The sequence below is a fragment of the Macaca mulatta genome, chromosome 5 (assembly GCF_049350105.2).
Source record: "Macaca mulatta isolate MMU2019108-1 chromosome 5, T2T-MMU8v2.0, whole genome shotgun sequence".
Taxonomy (NCBI): Eukaryota; Metazoa; Chordata; class Mammalia; order Primates; family Cercopithecidae; genus Macaca; species Macaca mulatta.
Window position 1 is genome coordinate 28,190,964 of NC_133410.1, and position 14,923 is coordinate 28,205,886.

Consider the following 14,923-nt stretch of genomic DNA (forward strand, 5'->3'; position numbering starts at 1 on the left):
ATCTACTCTCTGGCATGGATCTCCCTGGTTTCTGAGAGGATGGGGCACACTTCTGCAACATACTTTGCAGAATGAAAAGGACTGAGCTGGAGCTCAAAGGAGACCAGCGTGACACCAGGATTGTCAAAAAAAATGTGAAATGGCATTTAAATACTCTATTTTATTAAAATAGATTTAAACATGTCTTAACGTCTTCATTGGCAATTATTTCTAATCTTAATGTCCTATTTAAAGTACAATATATAATTTCCTTCTGAAGATGAATAGAAAACTATTAATGTCTCTTAGATCCTTTTGTTCACCAAACGATTTTCAGCAAAATCTGTTGTGTGTACATGAGAAAGAGGGACAGGATGGGAAAAGACAGGACAGGGAGAGAAAGAATCCGTCTTTTTAAAAAATGGGCAAAAATCTATAGATTTCTTGAGGCAGGTATTCACTATTTCCCAAACCTCTATTTGTAACTGCTATAAAATAATCATCCCTCTTTCTTGTTCACTTTTATGGGCCTGTCTACACCCGTAGAAATACAGTGTTTAGGTGAAGAAGTAGAAATCTTGAAGACGGTAAAATCATGACCTGAGTATTTTAGGATTTAGCAGAGGACCTTGCCAGCAAAAGTCTGACTTTGCCTTTAACCCTCAGAGAAAGGATTCATTATCAAATATGTGTGAGTTTTGCACAAAACTAGATGCATTTTGGTCTGTCACACATAGAAATATAGTAAGAATTTCCAAAAGTGTTCTTTAATTTTTTTATTATGCTTTTAGCTTAGTTGTTAAATAATTCAAACTAAAATGCTTTACTTGAATTTGTCAGAAATGAAGATCTTTTCTAAATTACTAACTTCCAATCTCTTAGGTGTCTATTCCTGATATTAAAACCATTTACTCACTTAAGCAGGCCCTATGAGAAGCACCTTGGCCCCAGAAAACAATAGATGTACAGGCACATACCTAATTTCGCAGAGCCGGATTCTGAAAGGTTGCATCCGTAAATGGCAACCAAATCCGCTGGCATGATTCTTCACTAGCGTCTCAGATTTAAACATTTTGTTGTTTTTGCTAGCTGCTAGAACTAAGAATTAGTCCTTCCATGAAGAAAACATTTCAAACATACTTCAGAAACAAGTATGCCATGGCAGAGACATTGTTTCCTGGTTAATATCTACCAAGTAAGCTGGAGAAAAAATTGTAATGTCATAGTGACCATGTCAAATTTCTGGAAACAGTAGCCCATTTAAATGTGCTCCATGTAATTTCAGCAAAACTGAGAGTCTATTAAGTAAAACTGTTGCTATGAACTATAAGATCCTTGGGTTCCTGTATCTATACAGTGCCAAGGAAAAGCAATAAGGGTAGGATTGTGCTTACAATTCTGAGTTTTGTAGTTAGACGTATAGGCCATTCAAAAGACATTTGATTTCAATGCCGTTAAGCCTCCTCATTTTTTTTTTCTTTTTTTCTTTTTGTCTGAAGTGAAAAAAAAATCTATTTCTTAATCTTACCATCAGATATAAACAATATAGAGACTATGACATGAGGCCTATGGTAGTTACTAAATAAATGATGACGATAGAGTAATCAAGTTCATCTAGAGAATTTGTTTGGCTTATAATGCTTGGAGAAATGGATGCAATATGATATGATATGCTATGATATGTTATATAATTATATTTAGGTTATAAATTTTTCATGTAAGAACTTGATTTGAAGGATGTTTACTTGATTCCTCCACTCACCTTAATTTGTGAACTCTCTGTACACTTTATCTATCAGTTGATCGTTTAGATTCTGTGGAATGTACTCCCTCATCTGTCCTACATCTGATTATTACTAATATGTTAATCTGCCAAAATACTATGCGCTTGTTTGATCATATTACTCTAGACATTTAATACTAATATGTTAATCTGCCAAAATACTATGTGCTTGTTTGATCATATTACTCTAGACATTTAATTGCAATGCTGCCTTAATTTTGTATAATTCTAAAAAACATCTGAGAAAAAATAATTGTGTGTATGTATGTGTGTGTATGCACACACATGTGTAAGTGTTACTCTTCCAGTTTGAGTTTAGAAGAGTGTCTGATCCTAGTAGGAATTTAATAAACTCATCCTCTAAGCCTATATATGCTATGCTACTTGACTATCTTTAAAGTGATGGAACCCAAATTTTTAACTCACTAAAAAGGAAGATTAATCAGAAACTCGAACATTTTTGTATTATGAATAAAATATATGAATAATAACAGTGCTTTCAGGAAGAAAAACATTAACTATAAAATGTATATGCCAAAAATAATCTTTCTGGTTTTCAGTTTCTTTCTTTCTTTATTCAAAAGGGTTAAAATAAGTAAGTTTCATTTAAGAATAAAACAATACATTTTTTAAGTGACTCATAACAAATTGTGTATCCTTCAGGAAAATAGTTTGTTATATAAATAAATATTAAACAGAAAAGGTTTTATATATTACAAGGTATTCTCATGACTTCTTCCTTAGACATTTAAAAAAATAATATTCTCTGTATATTCTATCACTATCACAGTGAAGTAAAAGATAAGACCCCCTCCAACATCCACCCATCCAGCGAAACAGATAATTTTGAGACAATTTGAGAAAATGCCTTGCTTATTTGTTTTTATATTTAAAAGCTGTCATCAGATGGATATCTACTAGACAGCTGGTTTTGCTTCAAATCATAAATCTGTCATGGCCAGCTTTATCATTTGCTGTCTGACACTTTCCAGTACTAATAATCTCTGTGAAGAATACGAAGTCGAAGTGGAAAACTCTTTGTAAACGCCCTCTGTAGTACATTTGTCAGTTTCATGTTTTTAACTCCTGGTTGCTACTGTGGGGACATTTCTAATTCATTCTCATTTGAGAGTCCTCATTTTATCTACTTTTCAGAGTGCAGTGTTATCTGATGTTATTTCATGCTGAGATGAAACACTGACTGTATCAGTAGGGATAACTGCTGAGAAGAAAGAACAAAAGAATTGCATATATCTAACAGTCCAGAATTTTCACGGGTTGTGCTGAGCTAGAGGATTTACTCATATCCCAAAAGGATTGTTTCATAATGTAACGGTTCCTATAAACTTTGAGGCATGCAAAGGAAGTAAGAACTCAACCACAAGTTTCAGATATGGGTGAATTTTTCAAAGTGATCTTATTTTTGTTACTTTATTTCCCATAAGAAAACAGTCTTGCATATGCAATAAAATTGTCCTTGGGAACTTTGATCTAAAGGATAAAATTTAAGAGTTTAATCACTTAAAGTAGACAAAAACTTTACACTTATTCATCTGATCACTTTTCAAATATGATCACAGAGTGCCACTGGAAGTAAACACTTAAGAAAACCATGACTCAATGAAAATAATTGAGATTATGTAATCCATAGCCTTAAAAAATAAGTACGATTTATCTTGTTTCTCTTAGAATATATTGCCTTGATTTCATGCCTAGAATACATTTAAACAAATACATGTTTCCATTTTGATGACTTGAATCTAAGGACATTAGGGATTCTAAACAATCTGAACATATCTTGAAAGTCCTTTTAAAAGTTATGTAAGAAATTCTTAGTGGCTTTTAATTTTAGCCCTAGTTGAGGTATATGCAACCATTTTCAAACATGACATATCATTACTCCAACTTAAAGGTACATAAATCAGAAATATGTATACACACCTGGAACACACTGCAATATAGCAGTTAGTTAAAAAATAAAAGTCAGGGTAGTAGTAGTGATAATAGTAGCAGTCATAATAATTTTTTAAAATGCTCATTTTGAAAAGCCAGTTTAAAAGAGGCTAATAATGTTTGACAACGAGTATCAGAGAAACTACTGAATAGATTAGATTTGTAATGACCAAATTACAAGTAATGCTAATTTCTTATTAGAACAATGTTATGTATTTGTTAGGCTAGTATTTAATTAATATGCATAGAATTATAACCTAATTCAAAATAAATACAATAGGATAGTGTGTTTCATTTTAATTATATTTCTGTTTGTATTATATTTTCTTTTTCTTTTCTTAAAGAATAAAATATTTCATGAAAACCTTCATAATAAGAAATACTACATGATTAAATGTTTAATCTACTAGAAAAAATAGAAAAGAACAGGTTGTTATTTTATAATGCATTCTTACCTTATCTGCCATTACAGCAAAGTTCTGATTTCAGAATTCCAGGTTTGAAGCCAGATCTTTGATCCCAGTTACCAATTTGTTAACTGTCAACAAAGTATTTGTTGTGATTCTATATTTAATCATTTATGTAAGGAAGATAGCACTTTTGGCTTTGAACATAATCATTGAATATTTAATATTAGACATTTGTATTGTATTTATGAGAAATGATGCATTAAAAATATAAAAAGTAGTATAGTCCAAAGTTACTTTTAAAATTAACTTATTTATTTGTCTTTGGAAGACTATCAAATTATCAAGGAATATAGATATATTTGGTATGTCATAGAGACTTTCACCTATGAAGCAGCCAATTGGAGTGCAGAGAGACTGAGGAGATATTAACCCCTTTCATCAAATTCACCGTATACCAGTGCTCAGGCAATTTTTCACACAAGAAGTGATCAATTCTATACTAAAATATTAGAAGGCATTGATAAGCTAAATTATAATGTCAACATGAATTACAGTGAAAAACAGAATAGTATAAGAATTAAACTGCGTGAAGAGAGAGTTAATAGATACACCATATGATATAAGAGAAATGGGAATGCAGTTAGGAGTATGATGAAACTTGTATCCACATTGTCAGGGTCATCAGTGTAATTGCCCAGATGGGACACAGACTTCTTAATAGAATTAAGTGGACTAAATGGCATCTAACATTTGGCCTCCGTATTCAAGATCCATTGAAAATGTTGGAATGTGATGAACTGGAGAGCATGCATCAAATACGAAGAGAGTCTACCACTCATTTGCTGATTTATATGATAATCTTACTGTCATATTTTTCACAAAGAAAACTGTAAATAGTTTTTGGAAATCTATTTTTTTTTTTCTACTGGAAGGGGGGAGTTTGCTTTTTTAACTATTTCCTTATTTTTAAATAAACTATCATTTTTAGAGCAGTTTCAGATTCACAGCAAAATTGAGTGGAAAGTACAGAGATAACCCATATACTCGACAGCCTCCCCCTCTAACAAAGGAGTCAAAGGAAGTAGAAGCATAGCATAGATGCACGGCCTCCTCCTCTATCAACATCCCCCACCAAAGTGGTAAATTTGTTACAATCCATAAACCTACATTAAGATATTACTGTGAACCAAAGTCCATAGTTCTATTGGTGGTGTACATTCTGTGAGTTTGAGCAAATGTATCCACCTTTATTCATATCTGTGACATATACTATATGTATGTGTCATTATGGTATCATACAGCATAGTGTTGTTGCTCTAAAAATCCTGGGTGGCCCACCAATCCATGCTTTCCTTTTGATTAACTCCTGATAGCCACTGATGTTTTTTTTTTTTTAACTGTCTCCATAGTGTTGCCTTCTCACTAATTTCACAGAGCTCTAATCATAGAGTATATAGCCTTTTAGATTGGCTTATTTCACTTAGTAATACACATTTAAAGTTGCTCCATATCTTTTCATGACTTGATAGATCATTTTTTAGCATTGAGTAATATTTCATTGTCTGGATGTACCACAGTTTGTTTATTCATTCACCTACTGAAGGACATTTTGGTTGCTTCCAAGTTTTAGCAATTATGAATAAAGCTACTCTGTAGGTTTCCATGGACATAAGTTTCAATGCATTTTGGTAAATGTCAAGGAGTACAATTGCTGCATCTTATGATTAAAAATGTGTTTCATTTTGCAGAAGCAGTTCTGCCAAACTGTTTTCCAGTATGGCTGTACCATTTTGCAATCCCACCAGCAATGAAATGAAGTTTCTAATGTTTCACATTGTCACCAGGATTTGGTATTATCAGTGTCTTGGCTACTCAAATAGGTGTGTAGTGGTAACTTGTTTTAATTTGCAATTCCCCAATGACATATGATGTTGAACATCTTTTCATATGCTTAGTTGCCATCTTCATATTTTTGAAGCAGTTTCTTTTCAGATTTTTGTCAATTTTTAAATTTGAGCTGTTCATTTCCTTATTGTTGAGTTTTAAGAATCCATTGTATATTTTGAATAAAAGTGTTTTTTTCCCCCAGATTTGCCTTATGCAAATATTTTCTCTTAGTCTTTGACTTTTCTTATTCTCTCCACAGTGTCTGTTACAGAGCAGAAGTCTTTAATTTTAATGATCCAATTTTATCAATTATTCGTATTATCTTTGGTATTGTATCTAAAGTCATCATATCCAAGGTCATCTAGATTTTTTGTATGTTATTTTCTAGGAAGTTTATAATTTTTCATTTTACAAACAAGTCTATGTTTCATTTTTAATTTATTTCTGGGAAGGGTGTAAGTGTGTCTGTCTCTCTATATATTTAACATATGGTTATCTAGTTCCATCAATACAATTTGTCAAAAAGACTACCTGTTCTCTATTGTATTTTCCTTGCTCTTTTATCAGAGATCAGTTGACTCTTCATATGTGGTTTTGGTTCTGCATTCTCTAGCCTGTTCCATTCGTTTGTCTGTTCTTTCAGCAGTCTTGACGAGTAATACAGCTTTATAGTAAGTCTTGAAGTTGAGTTGTGTCAATTCTCTGACTTTATTCTTCCTGTCAGTATTGTGTTAGCTATTCTTGTTTTTTTGCTAAATCTGTAAATCTATCCTTTTTTTTTTTTTTTTTTTGACAGAGTCTCACTCTGTCGCCCAGGCTGGAATGCCATGGCACCATGGCACGATCTCGGCTCACTGCAAGCTCCGCCTCCTGGGTTTAAGCCATTCTCCTGCCTCAGCCTCCCAAGTAGCTGGGACTACAGGCGCCCGCCACCAGGCCCGGCTAGTTTTTTGTTTTTTTTTTTTTTTTTTTTTTTTTTTGTATTTTTAGTAGAGATGAGGTTTCACCGTCTTAGCCAGGATGGTCTTCATCTCCTGACCTCGTGATTCGTCTGCCTCAGTCTCCCGAAGTGCTAGGATTACAGGAGTTATGTTTAATACTGTGTGACAACACTCTCTGTACCAATGTAAACATACATGTATGTAATTTTTAGCCCCCAAAATTCTGTGTGAAGCCTGCCCCAATGTGTCAATGTAGGGTTTTGAAAAAATTTCTGGATAATTTATTTACAGTATTATGGCAACATGGTAAAAGACAAATGTGAATTCTCCAAAACTACCATTCAGAAGGAAGAGAATTGAACTTGTCACTTAAAAGTTGTTGTAGCAGGCAAGGCACAAATAAGAGGCTGTCACTACTCAAAGCAAAAGGAGGTACTGTGGCCACTTATAGTAAAATAAACCTCATGAGCCTATACTTAAAATAAAGAAAAAAACAAGAAGAATCCCTGATTACTGAGAATAGGAATCAGTGCTGGAAGTATCTAAGGAGGTAATATGGTTTGGATCTGTGGCCCCACCCAAATCTGATGCTGAGTTGTAATCCCCAGTGTTGGAAGTGGGGTCTGGTGGGTGGTGATTAGATCGTGAAGGCAGAATTCTCATGGATGGTTGAGCCCTGTCCCCACTTGGTACTGTGTAGTGAATGAGTGCTTCGAAGAGCTAGGTGTTTCAAAGTGTGTGACACCTTCCCTCACTCTCTCTTGGTCCTGCTCCTGCCATGTGAGAGCTTTCTGCCCTGAGTAAAGGCTCCCTGAGGCCTCCCCAGAAGCAGATGTTGCCATGTTTCCTGTACAGCCTGCAGAATTGTGAGCCAGTGAAACTCCATATATGTATATATGACATCATTATATATGTATACATGACATATGTATATATGACATATATATGTATCTATATGACTTAAATTATGTATGTGTATATATGAGACATAAATTATCCAGTCTCAGGTATTTCTTATAGCAATGCAAGAACTGATCATCCAGGAGGTATCACAGAAAGCTACTAATTTGATATAAAAGCTTTTTATCATTGTAACGTGCCTTCTCATGTCATTTACTATGTAAAAGTGTTTACTTCTTGACTTTGTCGTGCCTCTGCTTCCTTTGGGCACAAACAAAAAAAATTTACGTTCACCATTTAGAATACCTCCTCTGACTCTACTCCAAAAATGTTCAATCATGAATTCCTTATGTAAGCCTTTGCTGATTCCCAAGGGTATAATGAATGTTTGACTGTATATGCTCATGATACCATATACTTCTATTTCATAATTCTTATTATTTTAAAGTAAATATTATAATTATGTGTTACTTCTATGTCACTTATCGGAATATTATATCCATAATGGTCAAAGCCGTAAAATATTCTCTCTTCACTATATACATCTTGTCTACAGCCTTTGCATACAGTCAGAATAAGAAACTATTTGTTAAAGGACTAAATATATTGTTGGCCTTCGTGAATATACTGATCGGCTATTTTTTTCTGAAAAGACAGTTCAAAATTATTTCATTTAAATACTTGATGGAAATAAATACTTAGAAACTTTGAAAGTGGCCCCAAGAAATTACTGATGACTCTTAGGTAAGCAAAAACAGTCTGTCAATTTATCATTTAATGGCATTACTTGAAAATAATTACCACATACAAATAAGTCAAGAAGAATCTAAAATTATACTACACACCTTGGTGTGGAGCTGAGAATTTCTTCATTTTTTAATGCAATTGTAATTAACATTAATTCAATAAATATTTATTAAAAGGTACCTTTATTTTGGAATTTGTAACTCATTTGAAGTGAGTATGTCCAGAATCATAACATGAGTTTTCTTTACAATACTAAACTTTTGATTGTTATGCCGAGGTTTTATTTTCTTGAAACTTCTAATAATAAGACAAAATTGCAGTTTTACAGCTGTGATGGTTCCTTGGTTTCCACAGAAGATTTGGCTTTCTTTTTTATATATAAAGCAGGAACTGAGAATCTATCCATATTCAAATGTTCCCCTTGTATGATGGCTCAATTATCATTGTTGGTACTAATCGTCTCAGTACTTGGCAAGGCTCATTCATGCTGCAGGAAAGCAAACTTTCCCAGAAATCAAAACACCAAATGTTCTGAACAAAATAATTGGAGGATAAGGGTCCCCTTAGAATCGGAAATTTTCGCTTGACAGAACCTTGACAAATGTGAGTGGGTGTTTAATCAAAAGGATATTTGTCATAGAGCATGGCTCACAATTTTCAACACGGCAGAGGAAATATTTGGTTCCTATGGTGCAACTGGAGTTTAAATCCAGGCGGACCATTCCAAGTCTCTCATCCAGATTGATTTTTAATTCAGAAGTCAATGGCTTGAAGATTCAATTTCTGGGATTTTCACAGATGTGAAAGCAATGGCTTCCTTTCCTACCAAAAGCAGTAATAGTAGAAAGTGCCTGACTCCACTCACAAGTTCTACTAGCAGAGTCTAAGTGCCTGAATTAAAGAAAGAGGCAGTATTTCTTTCTGCATGTTTATAAAATGAGATATTCCCAGGCCAGTGTTTATATTTATGCAACTTCACCTTTTGAAAATGACTGAGAGACAGACAGACAGACACACACACACACACACCCACATACACACAGAGACAGAGAATGTGAATTCATAATTTTATTTTCTTAACAAAGTTAAGTTGCTCAAATTTCACAATTTAAGATTGACTTGCACGTCCTGGGAAAGGCCAGTTATTAAGTGTAAGGTGTAGGACACTTTAGAGACTCTTTAAACCTATCTGTAACTTCTCAAATATGTCTAGCTATTAAGCAATTTTTTTTTTGTCTAACCCATTTTTTTGTCACTAAGTGTTAATGCATTACAGAAATCTAAGCTATAAAAAAGTGTAAAGAAAAACAATTCTGAAAAAGAGAACAACTATGCGTACCTATGTGATCCTACATACTCCGACTACTTTGGGAGAAACCAAGTAGTTTATAAATTAAAGACTTAGTAAAATAATCCTAACAAATAGTCTTTAATTGTCCTAAATTCACTTGGTCAACACTCACACCCTACAGTCGACAGTAGGCATCCTGTCATAATAAGTCTATTTTTTTTTTTTTTTTTTGGAAGGGGACAGAATCTAGCTCTGTCACCCAGGCTGGAGTGCAGTAGCGCAATCTTAGCTCACCTCTGCCTCCTGGGTTCAAGCAATTCTCCTTCCTTAGCCTCCCGAGTAGCTGGGATTAAGGATATATTAAAGAACAGAGCACAGCAAGATAATTTAAAAGCTTGGTTTTTGATTAATGCTTTCTGACTTCTGGACACACTTTCTCAGTTGCTATATGTAAGAGGTAACAAAATTTATCTCATGTATACATTTTCCTTTCTTAAATAACATTATCTTTATGCAAGTTTTATTCATATGGGCATGCTGTTACGTTGTATTGATTTGTACATCCAATTGAGTATCTCAAATGTCCAAAATATTTTAAACACTTGAAAATTTTCCTGATTTTTTATTATGCTTCTGTATAATCAATCGACACCACATCAGTCAGTGTGTTTATTATTATACATTGAACTGGGTTCATTGCTTTAACCCAGTGATTTTCTGTTTCTAAATTGCTATTTTTTTCATCTTTGAATGTATTCTTTATTCTGCCACCACTATCTTATAATCTAAGTGCTGCATTTTCCCCTAATACTTCCCCTATATCCTATAACTCATACCAATTTCACTCTCTTTTGTAACTGTAGGGATCATCTGCCCCGGAGACTGTAATTTACTGCATTATACTTTCTATGCTCTAAACTTTTTTTCTGTCCACAACCATTTTCATGCCTCAACATGCATACTACTATGCTAGAGATTGGAAATCTAAGAATGAACACAAGTTACATTTCTTTCTCTTGATTTACTCACAGATAGATATCCATATGATTTTTTTTTACTATAACTGAAATATATGATATATACATTCAATTGAGCTTTAAGATTTACAAATTATCTGATTAAGTTTTAATGTATTCGTAACCCCTTTACCAAATCCACCCTTCAAAGAATGATAAGACTGTATCTTACAACTAAACTAAATAAAAGTTCAGTATTCTGATGTTCTCATACCCTATAAAAATGTATTATAAAAACACGGGTTAACCCAAATTGGAGATGGTCATTTGTTTTATAAATAATATATGGGTGTGTAAATGACAAACTTTAATTATGATTTACCATTTGACAAAATTTTCTCTTTGGTATATCACCTTTTCTTTTTTTTTTTTAATTTATTTATTATTATTATACTTTAAGTTGTAGGGTACACGTGCATAACGTGCAGGTTTGTTACATATGTATACTTGTGCCATGTTGGTGTGCTGCACCCATCAACTCGTCATTTACATCAGGTATAATTCCCAATGCAATCCCTCCCCCCGCCCCCCTCCCCATAATAGGCCCCGGTGTGTGATGTTCCCCTTCCTGAGTCCAAGTGGTCTCATTGTTCAGTTCCCACCTATGAGTGAGAACATGCGGTGTTTGGTTTTCTGTTCTTGTGATAGTTTGCTAAGAATGATGGTTTCCAGCTGCATCCATGTCCCTACAAAGGACACAAACTCATCCTTTTTGATGGCTGCATAGTATTCCATGGTGTATATGTGCCACATTTTCTTAATCCAGTCTGTCACTGATGGACATTTGGGTTGATTCCAAGTCTTTGCTATTGTGAATAGTGCCGCAATAAACATACGTGTGCATGTGTCTTTATAGCAGCATAATTTATAATCCTTTGGGTATATACCCAGTAATGGGATGGCTGGGTCATATGGTACATCTAGTTCTAGATCCTTGAGGAATCGCCATACTGTTTTCCATAATGGTTGAACTAGTTTACAATCCCACCAACAGTGTAAAAGTGTTCCTATTTCTCCACATCCTCTCCAGCGCCTGTTGTTTCCTGACTTTTTAATGATCGCCATTCTAACTGGTGTGAGATGGTATCTCATTGTGGTTTTGATTTGCATTTCTCTGATGGCCAGTGATGATGAGCATTTTTTCATGTGTCTGTTGGCTGTATGAATGTCTTCTTTTGAGAAATGTCTGTTCATATCCTTTGCCCACTTTTTGATGGGGTTGTTTGTTTTTTTCTTGTAAATTTGTTTGAGTTCTTTGTAGGTTCTGGATATTAGCCCTTTGTCTGACGAGTAGATTGCAAAAATTTTCTCCCATTCTGTAGGTTGCCTGTTCACTCTGATGGTAGTTTCTTTTGCTGTGCAGAAGCTCTTTAGTTTAATGAGATCCCATTTGTCAATTTTGGCTTTTGCTGCCGTTGCTTTTGGTGTTTTAGACATGAAGTCTTTGCCCATGCCTATGTCCTGAATGGTACTACCTAGGTTTTTGTCTAGGATTTTTATGGTATTAGGTCTAACATTTAAGTCTCTAACCCATCTTGAATTAATTTTCATACAAGGAGTAAGGAAAGGATCCAGTTTCAGCTTTCTACTTATGGCTAGCCAATTTTCCCAGCACCATTTATTAAATAGGGAATCCTTTCCCCATTTCTTGTTTTTGTCAGGTTTGTCAAAGATCAGATGGCTGTAGATGTGTGGTATTATTTCTGAGGACTCTGTTCTGTTCCATTGGTCTATATCTCTGTTTTGGTACCAGTACCATGCTGTTTTGGTTACTGCAGCCTTGTAGTATAGTTTGAAGTCAGGTAGCGTGATGCCTCCAGCTTTGTTCTTTTGACTTAGGATTGTCTTGGAGATGCGGGCTCTTTTTTGGTTCCATATGAACTTTAAAGCAGTATTTTCCAATTCTGTGAAGAAACTCATTGGTAGCTTGATGGGGATGGCATTGAATCTATAAATTACCTTGGGCAGTATGGCCATTTTCACGATATTGATTCTTCCTATCCATGAGCATGGTATGTTCTTCCATTTGTTTGTGTCCTCTTTGATTTCACTGAGCAGTGATTTGTAGTTCTCCTTGAAGAGGTCCTTTACATCCCTTGTAAGTTGGATTCCTAGGTATTTTATTCTCTTTGAAGCAATTGTGAATGGAAGTTCATTCCTGATTTGGCTCTCTGTTTGTCTGTTACTGGTGTATAAGAATGCTTGTGATTTTTGCACATTAATTTTGTATCCTGAGACTTTGCTGAAGTTGCTTATCAGCTTAAGGAGATTTTGGGCTGAGACAATAGGGTTTTCTAAATATACAATCATGTCATCTGCAAACAGTGACAATTTGACTTCTTCTTTTCCTAACTGAATACCCTTGATTTCTTTCTCTTGCCTAATAGCCCTAGCCAGAACTTCCAACACTATGTTGAATAGGAGTGGTGAGAGAGGGCATCCCTGTCTTGTGCCAGTTTTCAAAGGGAATTTTTCCAGTTTTTGCCCATTCAGTATGATATTGGCTGTGGGTTTGTCATAAATAGCTCTTATTATTTTGAGGTACGTTCCATCAATACCGAATTTATTGAGCGTTTTTAGCATGAAGGGCTGTTGAATTTTGTCAAAAGCCTTTTCTGCATCTATTGAGATAATCATGTGGTTCTTGTCTTTGGTTCTGTTTATATGATGGATTATGTTTATTGATTTGCGAATGTTGAACCAGCCTTGCATCCCAGGGATGAAGCCCACTTGATCATGGTGGATAAGCTTTTTGATGTGTTGCTGAATCCGGTTTGCCAGTATTTTATTGAGGATTTTTGCATCGATGTTCATCAGGGATATTGGTCTAAAATTCTCTTTTTTTGTTGTGTCTCTGCCAGGCTTTGGTATCAGGATGATGTTGGCCTCATAAAATGAGTTAGGGAGGATTCCCTCTTTTTCTATTGATTGGAATAGTTTCAGAAGGAATGGTACCAACTCCTCCTTGTACCTCTGGTAGAATTCAGCTGTGAATCCATCTGGTCCCAGACTTTTTTTGGTTGGTAGGCTATTAATTATTGCCTCAATTTCAGAGCCTGCTATTGGTCTATTCAGGGATTCAACTTCTTCCTGGTTTAGTCTTGGAAGAGTGTAAGTGTCCAGGGAATTACCCATTTCTTCTAGATTTTCCACTTTATTTGCGTAGAGGTGTTTATAGTATTCTCTGATGGTAGTTTGTATTTCTGTGGGGTCGGTGGTGATATCCCCTTTATCATTTTTAATTGCGTCGATTTGATTCTTCTCTCTTTTCTTCTTTATTAGTCTGGCTAGTGGTCTGTCAATTTTGTTGATCTTTTCAAAAAACCAACTCCTGGATTCATTGATTTTTTGGAGGGTTTTTTGTGTCTCTATCTCCTTCAGTTCTGCTCTGATCTTAGTTATTTCTTGCCTTCTGCTAGCTTTCGAATGTGTTTGCTCTTGCTTCTCTAGTTCTTTTACTTGCGATGTTAGAGTGTCAATTTTAGATCTTTCCTGCTTTCTCTTGTGGGCATTTAGTGCTATAAATTTCCCTCTACACACTGCTTTAAATGTGTCCCAGAGATTCTGGTATGTTGTATCTTTGTTCTCATTGGTTTCAAAGAACATCTTTATTTCTGCCTTCATTTCGTTATGTACCCAGTAGTCATTCAGGAGCAGGTTGTTCAGTTTCCATGTAGTTGAGCGGTTTGGATTGAGTTTCTTAGTCCTGAGTTCTAGTTTGATTGCACTGTGGTCTGAGAGACAGTTTGTTATAATTTCTGTTCTTGTACATTTGCTGAGGAGTGCTTTACTTCCAATTACGTGGTCGATTTTGGAGTAAGTACGATGTGGTGCTGAGAAGAATGTATATTCTGTTGATTTGGGGTGGAGAGTTCTATAGATGTCTATTAGGTCTGCTTGCTGCAGAGATGAGTTCAATTCCTGGATATCCTTGTTAACTTTCTGTCTCGTTGATCTGTCTAATGTTGACAGTGGAGTGTTGAAGTCTCCCATTATTATTGTATGGGAGTCTAAGT